At 34.6% G+C, this 19,801-nt stretch overlaps 1 protein-coding gene and 1 pseudogene across 6 annotated transcripts in view; both read left to right on the top strand.

Annotated features, from left to right (window-relative positions):
* Nucleotides 1-19,801, top strand: part of Greb1l (GREB1 like retinoic acid receptor coactivator) — a 254,326-nt gene that overhangs the window by 104,454 nt on the left and 130,071 nt on the right. The window lies entirely within an intron of this gene.
* On the top strand, nt 725-1,225 carry LOC114098714 (large ribosomal subunit protein eL33-like; annotated as a pseudogene).

Below are 19,801 nucleotides of genomic sequence, written 5' to 3'. Positions count from 1 at the left end.
CTTAATGTAAAACAGAGAGTGAAAGGTTGAAAGAGAGACTGCTAATTCCATGTCTGAAAACTTAAAATCACTGCTTGAGAGTTGGTTTCTTTTTCTGTTGCGGGTACCAGATTAAAGTCAATCCCACCCCACAAGTGTTTCGTGAGGATACCCTGTGTGTGGAACCCTGCACTGGGGTGATCTTGCAAAGATGTTGAAGCCACAGTTCCTCCTTTCAAAGAGTTCACAGTCTAACCTGGAGAGGAGACAAATGTGAATTGCTGGGAATGAAAATGACAAACAAACGGAGGATTCCAAAGTTCAAAGGGAAGATGGACTTAGATAGGATGATATAGGATGAATGTTTAATAACAGGTCAAATTCATGGTGCTCTGAGAGCTCACAGGCAATGTTTTAAATCAGGCTGGGGGAAAAAAGAAAAGGAACTGGTAAATTAAAATTTGGGCTAGCATTCCTATTCTTGGTGATTGCTATTGGATAAAATCCCTCATCCTTGCAAATTGATGTCACTATAAATTCATTGTCCTTAATCCTAAGTACCACTTAATTATATCTTTGTGCTTGCAAAGATCTGCTTTTTCTCTAATCACTTACTTCAAATCTCTTCTCCTCTCTTCAAGCCTGTACCCCATTGTCCCAGTCTCAGCAGGCTGCTCCTCTCCCTCTTAGGAGCCCCTGAAGAATTCTAGTAATTGCCTTGATTTTAGCCGGCCCCCAGGTACTAATGAGTACCTGGAGATAAAGCCAGAAGTGCTTTATCTCCAACCAGGGCTCTCCCTTGAACTTCAGATTCATCTATCAAATTACTGCTGGGTGTCCCATTTGGATGTTTCACAGCCATTTCAAAATTAGTATGTCTCCTCTTTCTGCCACCTTGGAACCCGTGGAGGCCTGCTGGGAGACTGTGGTGCAAAGCCATTTTTTGCTGGCTATAAAGCAGGGTCTTTGGAACCAAAGGGAACACACTACTTTTCTAAAAATTGAAGGTGTTTATGCCAGAGATGAAACCGAGTTCTCCTTGGGCAAGAGATGTGCTTATGTGTGCAAAGCAGAAAACCACACAGTGACTCCTGGTGGCAAACCAAACAAAACCAGAGTCATCTGGGGGAAGGTAACGCATGCCCGTGGAAACAGTGGCATGGTTCAGGCCAAATTCCAAAGCAACCTTCCTGCTAAGGCCATTGGACACAGAAGCCGTGTGATGCTGTCTTCCTCAAGGATTTAAACTAATGGAAAATAAATGAAGATGGATTTGTGCTCTTGGGGAAAAGAAAAAAAAAAAACAGTACATCTAAAAACCAAATGACTCACCTTTCATCTAAAACCTCACCTTCTTCCTCAAAGCACCTCAATCAGAGAAGGTACCATCCTACACCCCAATTTGCATTTTTTAAAAACTACCCTGGCTGGAATATGCTGAATGCAGAAATTATATACAATTAGGAGACTGCAATAATCCAAGTCAGTGCACTGTCATAGTTTTTTTTTTTAATTTGTTCTATTTAGTTATATATAACAGTAGAATCTGTTTTGATATAACAATAAAAGCATGGAATATATCATGGTTTAGTTTAGACCCCAGATCTCTCCTTCCCCTTCCCTTTCCTCACCTCCTGCTCCCTTCCCTCTATTGATCTTTCTGCCATTTACCCACAGTTTTTTTTTTTTTTTAATTAATTTCTTGTGGATGTACTCGAGGGTGAGATTCACTGTGGTATATTCATGTATGTACTTAGGAAAGTTTATGTTAGATTCATTCTACTGTCTTTCCTTTTCCCATTCCCTCTCCCTTCCCTTCAATCCCCATTGTCTACTCCACTGAACTTTTATTCTTCCTCCCCCTTTATTGTGGGTTAGTTTCCACATATCATTGAAAACATTTGACTTCTGGTTTGGGGGGATTGGCTTATTTCACTGAGCATGATGGTAGCCAGTTCCATCCATTTGCTGGCAAATGTCATAAAGTCATTCTTTATGGCTGAGTAACATTCCATTGTGTATATACCACATTTTCTTTATCCGTTTCTCTGTTGAAGGGTACTTAGGTTGGCTCCGTAGCTTAGCTATTGTAAATTATGCTGCTATAAACACTGATGTGGCTGCATTACTATGGTATGCTTATTTATATAAATTCTTTGGATACATACCAAGTAGTGGGATAACTGGGTCAAATGGTGATTCCATTCCTAATTTTTTGAGGAATCTCCATACTGCTTTCCAGAGAGGTTGCACCAATTTACAGTCCTACCAACAATGTATGAATGTACCCTTTTCCCCACATCCTCACCAACATTCATTGTTTCTTGTTTTCTTGATAATTGCCATTCTGACTACAGTAAGATGAAATCTCAATGTGGTTTTAGTTTGAATTTCTCTAATTGCTAGCGATGTTGAACATTTTTTCATATATTTGTTTACTGTTCATATTTCTTCTTTTGAGAAGTGTCTGTTTAGTTTCTTTGCCCATTTATTTATTGGGTTATTTTTTGAAGGGGGTGTTGTTTTTTGAGTTCTTTGTATATTCTGGATATTAATGTCCAATCTGAGGTACAGGTGGCAAAGATTTTCTCCCACTCTGTAGGCTTTCTCTTTATGCTTTTGATTGTTTTCTTTGCTGTAAAGAAGCTTTTTAATTTGATGCCATCACATTTATTGATTTTTGATTTTACTTCTTATGCTTTAGAATTCTTGTTAAGGAAGTCAGTTCCTGTGCTGATATGTTGGAGTGTTGGACCTATATTTTTTTTTAGCAGGTGTAGGGTTTCTGGTCTAATTCTCAGGTTCACTTAGATTGTTTGTGAGAGATAGGGTTTAAATTTCATTCTACTATATATGAATTTCCAGTTTTCCCAGCACTGTTTGTTGAAGAGGCTATCTTTTCTCCAATGTATGTTTTTGGCACCTTTGTCTAATACGAGATGACTGTATTCATGTGGGTCTGTCTCTGTGTCTTCTATTCTGTTTCATTTGTCTTCATGTCTGTTTTGGTGCCAATACCATGCTGTTTTTGTTACTATAGCTCTGTGGTATAATTTAAGGTCTGGTATTGTGATGCCTCCTGCTTCACTTTATTAACATGTTGGATATAATTGCATGAGAGTTATCATGGTCAAGTGATTTAAAGCATGTGTTTGCAGTAAGGTGGGTCTGTTTTTAGTTCCTGGCACCACCACTTATCAGGTAGTTATGTAATCTTCAGCAAATCTTGTCTGAGTTATTTCATCTGAAAAATAGAGACAATAACAGTATTTATATGACATTCCTGGGGATTAAACAAGATGTAGGAGGTGAAGCATTGGTAACTTGAGTCCTTAACTAAGATCTGTAAGTGCAGAGACCATTTCCCGTTTGTTCACTTTTGTGTCTTTAGGACCTGATGCAAAGAAGGCACTTAGTGAATATTTACTATTTGTTGGATCAGTAATTGAGATAGTGAGTGCCTGGATTAAGCCACTAATGATGGAGATGGACAAAACACAATTCAAGGTAGAGACTCGGGTTTTTCCTTCACTTCTCCATGTCATCAGTCACTCCTACTAATTCAGTCCCTAAATATGACTCGGGTTCATCCCGTCCTCTGTGTATTCCTGCTGTAACTGCACCCATGATCTCTCACCAGGACTACTATGTAAAGTACATGAACATTGTCCCTGCATCCCATCTGCTCTTTATGAGTGTCTTCCAGACTAGTATTGAAGGAATCTCTTCAAAGCTGAAATGGGAACATGTCATTCTTTTGCTTAATGCCTTTGTATGGCTACTTTGGATTTATAGGATCGAGTCTCTCAACTCCTAATACCTGTGCGTACATTTCCATCTTCCCTTCCTACCCTTCCCTTTGTCACACCCAGGAGCTTAGTAATGCCAGGTTGGTTAGTAATGCCAGGTTGGTTAGAGTCTCATCTTCAGAACATACTGTGCTCTTTCTTTCTTTTTTTGAACATTATAAATTAATGCATTTTATTATATTGACATTAAATTATTTAAGATTACATAGCATTATTACATAATACATAAATTTTTTAAAAAATGATAGTTATTTTAAGTGATACAGAGTAAGCATTTGAAAAAAAATTTAATATCTCTTTATGAAAAAGCACTTTATCACACTAGGAATCGAGCAGAACATCCTTCATCTAATAAAGAGTATCTATAAAAGAACTCTGGTCAATATATTTAGTGATAAAAAGAGGAAAATGTGGGGCTGGGGTTGTGGCTCAGTGGTAGAGTGCTCTCCTAGCATGCACAAGGCACTGGGTTTGAGCCTCAGCACCACATAAATATAAAATAAAGATATTGTTTCCACCTGAAACTTCAGAATAAATATTTTTTAAAAAAAGAGGAAAATGCTACTTTGGGGACTAAAATGAGACAATAATGACATAGATCATGTGCTTGCATACATAAAAAAAACTACGGGTAAATTATAAAAATCAGTACAAATGTTCAATAAGTTTGATTTTAAATAGTCGATAGGCAAAAATCAACTTAAATGTATAAGAATAAAATTTTATAATTATATATATAGAGAGAGATATTTTTTAAAAAAAAAAAAAGATACAAATTTTTAAGGCATAAAAAGTGAAGGTAGAACCCAGGTATCATCAGAAAGGTTACAAATAGAAAGCCCCTATCCAATTCCCTTAGAGAGATACCAACTGAACAGTATTCAGTCCACTCTGCCTGTAGGAGAACTCCCAAATCCGTGACAGCAGCCCAGGCAAGCTCAAAACTAAACACAGCAGGTGAGTAAAACTTTTTCATGGGTGATGGTTGTTCCTTCAAGCCACCCATCCAATTTTCTTCTGGGGCAGCATTTACAAAATGAACAACCAACCCATGGCTTCTCCCTTCAGAGAAAAACAGAAGAGTGGAACACACTGACAATTTTCCAGCTTGGGAGGAAACTTCCAGAGAAATTATTTTTTTCTGTTTTCACCTGACTTCTGACATCTGAAGGAACGGGCACATCCGGGGGCACCTGAAGACAAGCTCAGTGCTAACTGGCAATGCAAGAGAGCCTGCAGTCATACTGTGCTATTTCATATCTTCATGATTTTAAGAGTTTTTCCTTATTCTTACTCTTCTAACATCCTTCTTTCTGTACCAATTACCTTTGTCTGCAAATGGCAGGAAACACTAGACTAGAAGTTAGACGTTTCTGTCTTTCCCTCATAAAGTTAGGAGGTGATGTCAAAGGCCACTGAAGTATCTTGGCTACCATCAGGGCTTGAGTCTTGTGGTTCTGTTATCAATGTGTGACGTCCATCTTTGTTCCTCTCTCAATTTTCTACCCTCTCTAGGATCTGATTCCTTTAATCATCTCCTCTTTTGTGTTTCTCTGATGTTGTCTGATTCTCAGATGTTGTCTCCGTTTCTCCAGAGTTGCTACATTCTCTGAGCTTTGATAGTACTTTGTTCTTACTTCTGTTGGACACTTACTCATTTAGGGATCTGCCCTAACTTCTAGACTGGGATCCCTTTGAGAGTAGGGATGGTCTTTATCATCATTCCTAGTATAGTCATAGTTTCTGTGTAAATCAATGAATAAAGTTATGAAATCAGGGAATCTGGGTAACTTTTGCTCTAATCATAATGAGTTTTGTTTTGAACATATAAATTTTGGACATGTTGTGTTGACATATTGAAATTGAGGAGCTAGCAGAACACAAAAGTGATGTTCTGTAGACATTTCTAATTTGGGAGCAGAAACTCAGAAAATATTTTATAGTTAATGATGGAGATGTAGGGGTCACCAGGAAAGACAAGAAGAAACAGCTGTTTGAATCACGTTTTTCAGGAGTGGACTAAACACAAGTGGTAGAACCTTTATAGGAGGTAGAGAAAGGGCTGATAGTGGAAGTTGAGGCTCCTGCCTTCTACTTCAAACCCATCTTTTTGGTTCTTCTCTTCCACTGTATGGAGATAGGAGGAGTAGAGTCTGGGTTTCTTCCGCTTTTAATAGCAAGAGAGAATGGGCAGGGTGGAAAATGTGTTTTGTTCTTCTTACAAGATAATCAATAAACTGACAAAGCTTAAGAATTTCTTTTTTAAATAAAAAAAAAATCTTTGGGGATTCTATTTATTAGATAGTTTTTTAAAAAAAAAAATTCACATATCTTTCCCTCTATTCTACTTCATTGCTTTCTTAGGGCCCCTAGGAAATATAACACTAATTCATATAGATTTTTTTATGTAAGATTACTTAGCTAAAGTGAGTTCTGTGTTTCTATACAACTGTTTAACATGTTATAAATTGTAAGTCTAGTTGCATAAAAATAAAAGCTGGGGGTTGGGTTGCTCAATGGTAGAGTACTTGTCTGGCATGTGCAAGACCCTAGTCCCACTATATAAATAAATATTAAAACTGCATAGAAAAATGACAATGAACAGCATAAGCACATTTAAAAGTCAAAGCTTCTGGCAAAATTAAGGAAAATGTTGCAACTTGAAGCCAGAAAATAAAATTCCTTAATATATAAAGAGCTCCTATAAATCAATAATGACACCAACAATCAGAAAAATGAAGAATGACCATTTCAGGAAAAAAATATAGGGGCTTTTAAATATCTGAAAAAATATTTTATTTCATTCATGAGAGAAATTAATATTAGAACTACATTGAGATATCATTTTTCATTTGTCAGATTGGCAAAGATCCAAAGATAAATAATATTCTACATTGATAAAGGTTGGGGCATATATAAATTGCTAATGGGAGTAAAAATCGTTTCAATCCTTATGGAGGGCAGTTTGGCGATATTTAACAAAATTAAAACTGAATATTTTCTTTGACTCAGCAATTTCATTTCTAAGAAATTTAACCAACAAGTGCAGAATTGTTGTGTATTAATGCAGGATTGATTATTATATTACCTTTAGAAATAACAAAAATTGGAAACCAAGTGTTCATCATTAAGGGATGACTTTAAAATAATTGTGGTATATACATGTCAGTGGATTCTTTGAAGCCATGAAACAGAATAAGAAATATCTTCATGCACTTGTATAGAAAGATCTCCCTTTTTTTCCCTTCTTCTTCTTTTTTATGGTGCTGGGGATTGAACCCAGGGCCTTGTGCATGTTAGGCAAATGCTCTACCACTGAGTTATACCCCCAGCCCTCCAAAATAATTTAATTTAAAGTAAGGTGCAAAACAGTGTATCTGTTTTGTCCTTGCTTATACATACATATTATAAAAATATAATGGATATATTTTAAACAAAATAATAAAAGTGGTTTCCTGTGAGGGGAGATTGTAGGACAAAGGTTTAAAGGAACACTTTTTAGTATCTTTCCTACTTCTAGATTTTTTGAATAATTATGTTTTTCTCACTTCATTCATTATATTTTTGAAATATATCTATACTTTTAATTGACACATAATAATTATACCTATTTATGGGGTTCCATGTGACATTTCCATATAAGTATGCAACATGTAATAATCAGAGCAGAGTAATTGGCATATCTGTCATCTAAGACATTTGTCATTTCTTTGTTTGGATTTGGAAATGTCCAGAATCCTCTCAACTTCTAGAGTTTTTAATCAGGTAAATATATCATCTATCTGAAAACATTAAAAGGAAGAAAATTTTTAAATATTTAAAATAGAAATATTTAGTTTTAACAGCTACAGAGACACGATTTCCCTAGTGATTCAATATAGGTAGGTTTTACATTGCAAATAGTTTAATGATATTTTTGTTTCTGAAGTGCCAACCGTATGTCCCCAGAACAATGCTGCATGATGTGGAGTTATAAGGAGAAAGCTAAAATGAGCAAAGTAAGAAAAGGGTTAAGACTGGCTGAAAGTCAAGCAAGGGAGTGAGATAGACCACTTGAACAAGGGCACAGAAATGGATGTGGGCTAATTTTTGGAGGAGATCAATAAAATCAAGTTGATAGCAAAAGATCTGTGTGATGAAGATCAGCTTAAATAGGTACAGAAAGATAATGAATAAAAGTTTTCAAACACTACAGTGTATAATTTGTGTTTTATTGTAGGGACTATGAGTTCTGGACTACTTCCTATATCATCATGGAAAGTTCTTCTGAAGCTACATAAACAGGCTGTTATGCATAAATTTAAAAGATTCACTAGCTTATGATAGTAAAAATGATATATGAAGGCATAGTGAAATCAAGTTGTAATATTTATTTACAGTCTTTACTATGTGAACATTCATAAACTGTATTTGTCACTGTACACTTACCTAATAAACTTACTGACGTGAAAGGTATTGTCAAAGGAGAAAGTCGGGTTTTACAACATCAGATGTGCAAAGTCAGTAAGATTAGTAATAATAAAGATATAGAGTTTCACTAAGTTTTCAGTGTGCTTAGATTTTTAAAGAAACAACTTCATTGTAGAAATTTGGGAAACAAAGATAAAACCTAAAGGAAACAAATATCCCATAATCATTTTACCCGTTATAATGTGATTTATATCTTTATTCCTTTATCTTATTCGGTTATTTTTATGTTTTTTTCCTTCAAATGGGACAACATTGCTTTTATAACATTTTCCATTTCATATATTATGAATATGTTTATATGTCAAAAATATACTTCTTGTGGGGTGTGGTGGTACATGCCTGTAATCCCAGTGGCTCTGAAGGCTGAGGCAGGGTGATCAGGAGTTCAAAGCTAGCCTCAGCAATCCTGAGTGCTATACAAAAAAACCCCCTGTCTCTAAATAAAATACAAAAAAGGGCTGGGATATGGCTCAGTGGTCGAGTGCCCCTGAGTTCAACCCCTAGTACCCCTGCCCCCGCCAAAAAATACACTTCATATAGTATTGTACTTGTGTACACTTCATATAGTATTGGATTTGTGTTAATGAGTCAGCGTTTACAAGGTACATGGGTAGCAGTTATCACTGTTAATATATGTGCTTAACCATTTTTCTGTTGTTGGACTATTATGTTGTTCTCAAGGTTGGGGGTATTAATGTTTTACTTTATTGTATTCATAATAAACATTAACTCTATTAGAAACATTTTTCTTAATTGATCATTTATTAATTTTTTTGTTTTCAATGTTTAACATTACAAAAAAAGCTTTATGTTTTTACTACTCAGTTTTTTCTGTCTTCTCCTTTGTGATTATAGTCTAAGAAAACTAATCTCTCACTATGATAGCACAATAAATATTGATATTGGATATTATAAATATCAGTACAAAACAATTCTTTTTTGTGTGGGATTAGACCCAGGGCAAGTGCTCTACCACTGAGGTGCATCATCAGGCCTTTTTAAAAATTATCTTACTTTGAGATAGTCTTGCTAAGTTGCCCAGGCTAGCTTTGAACTTGTGATTCTCCTGCCTCAGTCTCCCAAGTAGCTGGAATTACAGATATGTGCCACCATGCCAGGCAATAAATAATTAATTCTATTTCCTCTTAGTTTTTATATGATTGATATGGATGGGCATATAAATATATTTGGGTATAGACATTTAAATTTAATCTATTATTCTCTCTGGAATTTATTTTAGGTGTTCTTAATGGCTACTTTTTAAATTATTGATCATTATTACAGAATCATTAAATGAATAATTTATCCTTTTGTAAAAAAAAAAAAATTTAGTTGTAGATGTACACAACACCTTTATTTTATTTATTTATTTTTTTTGTGGTACTGAGGATTTGAATCCAGTGCCTCACAGGCAGGAGGCAAGTGCTCTGCCACTGAGCCACAATCCCAGCCCTAATCTGTCCTTTTTATCATATTATAATGCTTCAATGTTAATAGTCTTTTTGGACTGTAATCAATGAGCTTCCCATATTTTTTGCCAGCCCTATACAATAAATTACTGAGTTATTCAGAGAATATTTTTGAGTGCTACTATGTTGAAGAATATCAAAGTGGATGCTGTGATTTCAGTAATTGGCCCAAAAAACATAGTTCCTGCTTTCATGGAGCTTCGAATCTAATAGGGAAGACAAACTTAAATTACTCATACAGATTTTTATGTAGGATAAAATTGAGTTGATTGTTAAGAAGGAAGTGAACAAGGTTCCCTGAGAGCAGAACTTGCTTGAGTTGAAATCTAAAGATGAAAAAAATTTAGTGGACAAAAGTAAAAGATGAAGTGGGTGCTTTTGCGGGCAGAGGGAATTTCAGTGTTCTGGAGCAGGGGGTTAAGAAAGAAAAAATGCAGGATAAGGCTGGAGAATGGGCAGGCATACTAGGGATATTAATTTTTATCCTGAGGACAAGGTAAAATCTCAAAAGGTTTTTAGCAAAGGATTGACAAGATTTTATTTGCAGTGTAATGCAAAGAAGTGACTGAAGGTGCCAAGAGGAGTTAAGGAGAGCACTTAGGCACGTTAGCATTAGCTCTTGGGAAGAGGCCTTAGTTGGTACCCAAGGCCTTTCCTTGGAGCTGCTTGAAGTCCCTATAGCATGTCTTTCCCTCAGTGCAAGTAATCTAAGAGATCAAGGCAGAAGCTGCTGTATCTCCTGTGACCTTGGAAATCACACATTGTGTCTCGTTGAGTATTTTACTAATCATGCTTGGCAGTATCACTAGTGTCTTGTGAGTTCTCAATATGTTTTAGGTTAGCCATCTTGATAGGTGTTTAGTGATATCTCTTGTGTTTTTTGTGTTGTTTTTGTTTTGTGGTGCTGAGGATTAAACCCAAGGCCTTGTGCATCCGAGGCAAGCAATCTATCGGTGCTTGAGCGATATCCCCAGCCCTCTCTTGTGTTTTTAATTTGCATTTCACTAATAAGTCAGTCCTGAATCAATGTGGGAGGAGCTTACAGCAAGTGAGAATCACAAGGGACCATCTGGTCACCACAGATTAAACCCAGTCTCCAGCACTTACTTGCAGATTTTAATGACCAAAAACTCTTTCTTCATAATATGGTTTAATATGTGGTTCTGATTCACCTCCCCTTATAACATTTTTATAAAGAATATTTTTCTTGTCTTTTTATAATCTTCCTTATGAAATTAGAGATGTTTTAGTAGAGCTCCACAAAAGCTCTACTGATCTTTTCCTTAGAATTGTGTTGTTTATTATTTTGTCTGAGAAATACATAGTTTATTATGATTAGACTTCTCTTTAATTAGCCAAGCATATTTCTCTATGTATGCAAATTTTCATTTAAATCACCTAATGAAGTTTGGTAATACAAAAAGAATGTTATCGTTTATGTGTCATTAGGATTCTTAGGTATCAGGGTTAGGATTGTAGCTCATTAGTAGCCTAGCATGTGAAAGGCCCTGGGTTTGATCCCCAGGAGCACTGTGGGGAAGGAGATGATTCCTAGGTATTATTTTTGTGGTTGTTGCTGTGATTGTGATCACTTCCCTTTTTTCATTACCACCATGGTAATATATCTATATCTATATGCACACATACATATATAATATAAAAATGTATGTTTCCATATATATATATATGTGTGTGTGTGTGTGTATACTGTGATGTTTTGAAATATGTATACATTGTAGAATGGCTCAATCAAGCAACTTAGCATATCTGTCACCTCATTTTTTTTTAAAGAGGGGAGAGAGAGAGAGAATTTTTTTAATATTTATTTTTTAGTTTTCGATGGACACAACATCTTTATTTTATTTTTATGTGGTGCTGAGGATCGAACCCAGGGCCTCACGCATGCAAGGCAAGCACTCTACCACTGAGCTACAACCTCAGCCCAGGAAAATTTAATTATTTTCAGATTGAGGTTAACAGTGGGTAACTGAAACTGCAAAAAGTGAAACTATGGATAAGGGAAGATACTGACAACCACTGATTGAACTACTGGATCATACGGTAGTTCTTATTTGAATTTTTTGAGGAACCTGCATAATGTTTCCTATAATGACTATATTAGTTTACTGTCCCACCAGCAGTATGCAAGGGTTCAATTTGATCACATCCTCTTCAACACTTGATATCTTTCACCTTTTTGATAATAGGTGTGAGGTGGTATCTCATTGTGGTTTTAATTTGCATTTCCTTGGTGATTAGTGATTGATATTGAGCATTTCACATACCTGTTGGTCATTTGTATGTCTTCTTTTAAGAAATATCTATTCAATTTCTTTGCCCATTTTTTAGTCAAATTGTTTTCTTGCTATTTTTTCTTTCTTTTTTTTCAGATCCTCATATATTTTGAGTTAATTCCTCATTAAATGTATGGTTTGCTGGACACAGTGGCACACACTTGTAATCCCAAAGGCTGAGTCAGGAAGATCGTGAGTTCAAAGCCAGCCTCAGCAACAGAAAGGTGCTAAGCAACTCAGTGAGACCCTGTCTCTAAATAAAATAAAAAATAGGACTGGGGATGTGGCTCAGTGGTCGAGTGTCCCTGAGTTCAATTCTTGGTACCAAAAATTAAAGAAGTATGGTTTAACAAATATTTTCCCATTCTATAGGTTGTATCTTCACTCTCTTGATTGGTTTATTTGCTGTGCAAAGGCTTTTTAGTTTGATATAATTCCATTTGCCAACATCTGCTTTTGTTACCTATGCTTTTGGAGTCATATCCAAAAAAACTGTTGCCCAGACCATTGTCTGGGAACTTTTCCTCTATGTTTTCTTCTAGTAGTTTCACAGTTTCAGATCATACACTTGAGTTTTTAACCCATTTTGAGTTGATTTTTGTATATGATGTGAAATAAAAGTCTAATTTCGTGTTATTTTTATTGGTTGCATGGGGATATCCAATTTTCCCAGAACTATTTATTGAAGAAACTGTCCTTTCTTCATTGTGTATTCTTGGAATCTTTGTTGAAAATCAATTGGTGGTAAATGTATAAATTTATTTCTTTTTTTTAAAGATTTTTTTAAAGTTTTCAATGGGCCTTTAGTTTATTTATTTACATGTGGTCCTGAGAATCAAACCCAGTGCCTCACACGTTAGGCAAGCACTCTACCACTGAGCTACAACTCCAGCCCCATAGATTCATTTCTGAGCTCTCTATTTAGTTCAATTGGCTTATTTTTATATCAGTGTGTTTGTTTTTATGTCAGTACCATGCTGTTTGGATTATTACAGCTTTGCAGTCAATTTTGAAGTCAGGTATTTCTAACACCTCCAAACTTTTTTGTTTTTTTGCAGAAGATTAATTTGGCTATTCAGGATCTCTTGTGGCTCCATGCAAATTATAGGATTGGTTTTTCTACTTCTGTGAAGGATATCATTGGAATTTTGATAGGGATTGTATTGGTTCTATAGATTACTTTGAGTAATATAGGCACTTTGACAATATTAATTGTTCCAATTCATGAACATTGTATGTCTTTATTTATTTGAGTCAGTTTTATTAATTGTTGTTCATAATGTGCAGATCTTTCATTTCCTTGGTTCAATTTATTCCTAAATATCTCATTTTATTTTGTTGCTAATATATGTGGGATGATTTATTCATTTCTTTTTGATACTGTATTATTAATGTGTAGAAATAAATGATACTGAATTACTGATTTTTTAGTGTCAGTTTTGTAGTCTTTATATCAATTTTGCTGAATCTATTGTAAAATATTTTTGGTGAAGTCTTAGGTTTTTCCACATATAAGATCATATTATCTGCAGAGACCAACATATTGTTTTCAATCTAGAAGTGTATTACTTTTAATTCCCTTCTCATTTTATGGATCAGCAAACAGACCCAGAAAAGAGAGGCAATGGTTGAGTATCAGAGTTGGCAACTATACATCTTAAATGTGAAAATTTTATTGTGCTACATTAATAGGAAATCAAATTGCATACCCAGTCAAATCTTGTTAATGTTAATATTCCCTTAGGTATCACTTTCCTTGGTATCAGATTTCAAAGTAGTAATATACATTTCATAACATGTCTCCAGTTTTCTGTCATTTCGTAGTGTCATGACTTGAGGACCTGTCTCATCTCCATTCAGTTCTCCCAAGACATGATTCCAACCACACAGGAACTATTTCTTCTTTGAGGGGTCTAAATAGCAACCACCAGTCTATTGCACTGAGTAAATATTTAATGAAGATTGAATATTTCCTCTGTGATGGATCAATTACTTTTGTTGATTCTCTGAGGAAAGCTTTTTTTTTTAAATTCCTGCAGTAGGTTAAGAAATTTATTTTTCTCAATGTTATTAAAGCCAAAGTTCACTTCAGTAATATAAAAATTCATGTCCCTTAGGTTTTTATTTGCTTATTTTTCCTAGTTTAATTTATATAGTTTGAATTTTTATGTCATCCCAAATATAAGTCATCGATCTGGTAGCATGTAATAGTCATTTGCTAAAAGGATTGGTTATTCTAGAGTTTGTGGTATTTAAATTTCTGAAAATGAAAAATATTTGCTCATGAGGTATAAGAATGAATTTTTTAATGAATGAAATGTAGTTTTTAATTGATAAATGACTTGAAAAACATAAATGATTTTTATGGTCAATTGACTAAAATTTGCACTTTTTATATTTTTAATTATCAGTCATATACTTAAGATTATCAGTCTTATCCTTAAGATTTTGTTAACTGCTATTAGGAGTAAATGAAATACACTTATCTTTGGAGTCTCTAAATTCATAAATTAGTGAAATAGCTTGAAAATCTTCAAGTTGTACTATTGTGATCACTATAGGAATCATTTGGTCAGGTTTTTAATATGGCATTTAGATGAAACTTATCAGAATCAATTAGAAAAATTAAGTCCTCTCATTTAAATCAAACAGAAAAAATGAACAGGTAGGAAAAAGAATGCATGCACTTTTTGTACTCTTCCCTAGGAAGCAAGTGAACATAATTATGAAATAGACAAGTAACACCTAGTAACAAAATATCCTCTATTTTTAAGAAATAACTTCACTATATTTCACATTTGATAACTTATGGGACCTAATTTAAATAACTGCTAACAGCGAACAGCGAGTGTTTGACTAGAGGAGAAGTGTATGTAGGGGTGACAGTTATAGTACATATTTGATAACAAGGGTAGAATAAATCAGTTGAATCTTAGTGGTCTGATAACTGATTTTTAGGTCTTTTTGACCCAGGAGTCTGTGACCTGTGAAAACTCTACTTTTTTTGGATTTGATAAAACATTTTACAATGCAAGCAAGGTTTTAAATTTAGATGAATGTCACACTGCAGGAAGTTGGCTAATGTGGTTCAAACAAAGGATATCAAGGTGTAAACGGGGAAAAGTTTAAAAAGTTCTGATAACAATTAACATATGTGAGAAGACAGAAGCTACAATTATGAAGTTTCTTTTCTGCCTCAACTTATAACAAAAAAGAACCTACAGTTTAACCTGATATTTGTGATGCTCAGATTACTTAGAAACATTCTATTTTGTGAAATTATTGCCAAGAAAATGTGCCCAAATCTTGAGTTACAGACAGTTCTTGATTCTAATTGTAAGGTATTGCAGATCCCAGGCTGCACAACGCAAGGTAGAGGCGTGGGGGAGGGTTTAAGTCAGGGAAGGGAAGCTTCCTAGACATTATAGCTCTGTCCAGAAGCCAAATGGGAGATAAATCACTGCTGGCCACCTCTCTTATTATTGAAATGGTTCAGCCCTAGGGTTTAACTGAAGGACTAACAGGGTTTTGAAGTGCAAATAGGATGGTGAAGGGTAAACCCTTTTAGGGCTTCATTTTGATGGATTTTTTTCCTGTGTGGATTTCTGGCACTGACTGTGATCTGGAAAGGGCCCTTAAAAAAGAAAAGTTTTGTTTTGTTTTTGATCAGTCAGGCAATAAGAACTTTCCACAGGGGTATACTTTTCCTGCATGCATATTGATCCTATTGTGTTTAAAAGTAAATAATTTAATTGTTTTTTTTTTTGAGCCTTCTGCAATGGAGCTGTCATTTCAAGGTCATGTCTCTCTCTTGGTATTAATGCCAAAGTTTGAGAATGTTGAAAAATGTGATACTTTTGAAATCAAGTTTTGACCCATTATTTTAGGTTTTTGTGTTCAAACGAAGTCTTCTAGTTAAAGATCAAGGCCATATCAAGAACAATTTTCTTTTTTAAAGAAATGAACATTCTATAAGGTTAACCTTTTCCATTGAGTTATATAATTGTACACATCATTTTATTTTTCATATACATTCTATGTGTACAAAATAAATGCGAATTTTAAAAACTGGAAAATTATGAGATTGTGAAATATTGTACTGTGTTATTTGTAGAGATACACTGAAGTGTTGGAGGAACTAGGAGAGACATAAAAATGTTTAAATAAGAGATATGCTGACTTATCAAGTTGGAAAATTTTATTTTACCCACCCCAAATAATTAGTAGATAAAATGTCTTTTAAATTTTACATATATGTATATATTTTTAAAGGGGGGGGGATGGGTGGAAGAAGTCATTGATTCCAAGGAAAAACTTTTAAAGAAAAATTAAAATATTTTTACTAAACAAGTGCCACCGTAAATGTTCATATTTCTTCTTAGAAATATTATTGATGGAACTTTTCTTGAGCATTTCGGCTCTTGGAATATAACATACATATATATTTGCATTGTGTGTCCTTTTAAAGAATGATAACATATTTCCCTGCAACAGAGCTTTTCTTCTGTGTCACTCGATGTCTATTGTAAAAAAAAAAAAAAAGATTGTTAATCTCCATAATTGACATTGATCACACAGTGTTTTTAATTGACCTCCAGCTTGGTTTTTGCTTTTGTGTTCTACAGAATTTTTTTCTTTTCAATATCTAAATATTAGAGTTCTATTTATTTTCTACTGCTATATGATAATTTTAAATAAGATGCTGTAAACAACAAAACCCAAAGCCCTAGATGGCATGAGGCAGAGTCCCCTGCATCTACAGCTTCCCTGTCATTAGTTTGTGACTGGGAGATGTTCATATGACCTTCCCTTTGTTAGAAGAGAGATCTGTCCTTCCCAGAATCCTCTTGTTAACTGTCTTTTTAACCCAAGTTGGAGGTTGTCTGATGAATGAATGGTGAATAGTGAGTTTTTTTGTTTTTGTTTTTTTAATGAGCTGCACATATTGTTGACATTGTGCCACACATTGCTTTTTAATTTCTAATGTGTTTTTAATTTGCAAAGCATGCATGTGTCTTTCATAGCAGTAGCATTGAGTCAGCATTTCTAAGTCCAGATATTGCTTTATGCAAACGAGAAGGGTCAGGTTTAAGAATGCCGAATCCAAGTCTTAGATTTCCTGAAACACATGTGAATGAATTTCACTTTGGATATTGTTGAATAAAAGAAGAGATACTTAAGAGAGGCTTCTTTTCCCAAGAACTTTTCTTGTCTCTTGGCAAGTGAATTGCCCCAATATAAAAGCATTGAGGGGGGGGAAAGTGAGTTACAGAGTGAAAAGGCAATCCACAAATAATCACTCTTTTCTGCCTTTGATTGTGTCAGATTTTTTTTGTGTGTGTGGCAATTGTTTTCTTTCTCGCTTAGAAGAGGTTTATGGTCCAATGTCTGTCAAGTCAGCTCCTGTCTTAAGGTTGCAGTTGTATTTCTCTCTGGAGTTCCTGGAGGTGATGTTATCTTTTGTTCACTCAGCAGTGTGGTCGTTCCTGAGAGCATCTGTCACTTTAGGCATTACAAGATGGATGGGTCTCCAGTGAACTGCTGGTTGAAGCAAATGGTGAAAATAAGAAAAGACAAGGGGTTTCAGGGTCTGCAGAGAGGACAGACAACAAGGAAACACTGTTAGAAATCAAGAGTAAGCTGAGCAATAGAGGAAGAGAGCAAAGATGGATCAGATGTCATTTTATAAACATCTTGGGAGTCAGAATCTTTTGGTGGCTATCGTGATCTGAGGAGGACATCTGCATCATGGTAAACGATTCTGTACTTCAGATTTGTAAAATGTGTTCGGATTTTTTTTTTTTAAGTCTGGGAAAAGTGTTGGGAAATAACAATAATAATAGAGAATGTTTTGTATGAAGATTTTGCTGTGTGAAGGGTTAGTAGTCTTTGAAAATATTTTAAAATTAGATTAAAATTGAACTTTTAGGTTTTTTTGTTTTATTTTCTGCGTTGCAAACAACAATAATTGTAGATAGTAATATGTTTGAAAAGTTTTGGTCATTTCACTAAAATCTTTGCTCTTTTCTGAATGACTTTTGTTATTTTTGTAAGGGAATCCTGAAAATTCTATGCTTATGCTTAAAGGAGGCAGGAGCCAGATTTTAAATTATTTCAAGTAACCTCTGATTTCACTTAATGGACTCTTTGATCAAAGAAAGAAATATAAGTGTTATTGATCAGAACAAATTGGAGATTTGTGTTGCATTCATTTTGTTGGTGAAGGTCAAAATTTGTAAATCCTGGCTGATACAAAGTCCCTTCTGTGTATGACAAGGAACAGAAAAGGATGTTAGTTGGGACATAAAAAAAGGGGAAAGAGGACTATGTAATTGGGAAAAAAAATGATTTTGTCAAACTTTTGGCATTGTCCATGAAAAAGACCATAGGTTGAAAGGCAAAGAAATTAAGATGATTAGAAGCTTTAAGCTATACAAATGGTAGAGTATCTTCCTTCTCTATGGGTGTAAATAATAGATGAAAGAGTAAGAGTGACAACAAAGGATCAGGTCGTTTAAGAGAATGTGTGCAGCCTGAATAGGGGTCTGTGGCCGAGGGCCAAAGGTCTTAGCTTTGAGTGTAATTAGAAGAAAATACAAAAATGTCATTACTTGCAGGTGAAGTGTGCAGCACGTGGCCAAAAATTAGCAATTTTAGACTCCAAAGCTATTGGAATTGGATTACTGACCTTTAAAAAAAAACCATTAAGGTCCTTGTGGAGTCATATAGTTTTCACTAGCAGTAATGCAGTTTGACCTTGTTGACCATATGGGGTAATATTGGGTTCGCCTGTAGGTAGCAAGGCTCCTCCTGACTCAAAAAAGATGTCTACTTGTGTGTGGGTGGGAAGTATGTGAATTTGAAAATCTAGGTTCTGCATTTTTAATCATTCTTTTGCGTGAAGACATCCTTCTGACAGTAAGAGAGGTAAGATAAAGGTTTTTAATCCAGAATTTTTAGTGGTTCTTTTCTCTCAAGTTGGCGTATCAGAAAGTAAAACAAATACCATTTCTTTAGAAAACATAAGGGAACAGTTCTTTAAATATTTTAGTGCTATAAATATTCACATTAAAATTAGTACATTCTTAAAAAATCTTTTGTTTTCTTTTTAGACACAGAAACAAAGGACTAGAAATACTTCTAAAATATACATAAAAATCAATGAGATAGTTTTATTTCACTTCATTCTTATATTTCCAAATTTTCCATGCAATAGTTTATATGGACCATAATCTATTTAGTGAAGAGAATAATAGGCACACTAGTTTTCAACCAACTATATGTAATTATAATTAACATCTTCTAAGAACAATGCTCAAGAGAGTAGGAAACAGTAGGTCTTTTTCTTCTTGCAGACTTTCTTCTTGGAAATTAAACCATTAATTACAAAAAGAAAAATAATTTCTATTGATGTTATGTTTCACTTTTTTAAATTTATTTTTTAGTTTTAGGTGGACACAATATCTTTATTTTATTTTTAGGTGGTGCTGAGGATCGAACCCAGTGCCTCATGCATGCTAGGCGAGCGCTCTACCACTGAGCCCCAGCCCCAGCCCATGTTTTCACATTTTTGACAGTTGAGTAGATTAATTTTGACCAGATGTCAGGGATTATAAAACACTCAAAACGCCTTAGAATAAGAAAATTGCCTTATACTAATTTCATTCCTAAAATAAAAATATTCTGTGGGCATTCTACAATTATGGTAATGTTTGTCAAAAATACAAAATAGATAGACTTATTCAACTTATGTTCAGTGGGGGGCAGAATCTTACAAACA

This window comes from Marmota flaviventris, chromosome 16 (assembly GCF_047511675.1).
Source record: "Marmota flaviventris isolate mMarFla1 chromosome 16, mMarFla1.hap1, whole genome shotgun sequence".
Lineage (NCBI taxonomy): Eukaryota > Metazoa > Chordata > Mammalia > Rodentia > Sciuridae > Marmota > Marmota flaviventris.
This window is presented reverse-complemented; position numbering and strand designations above follow the sequence as displayed.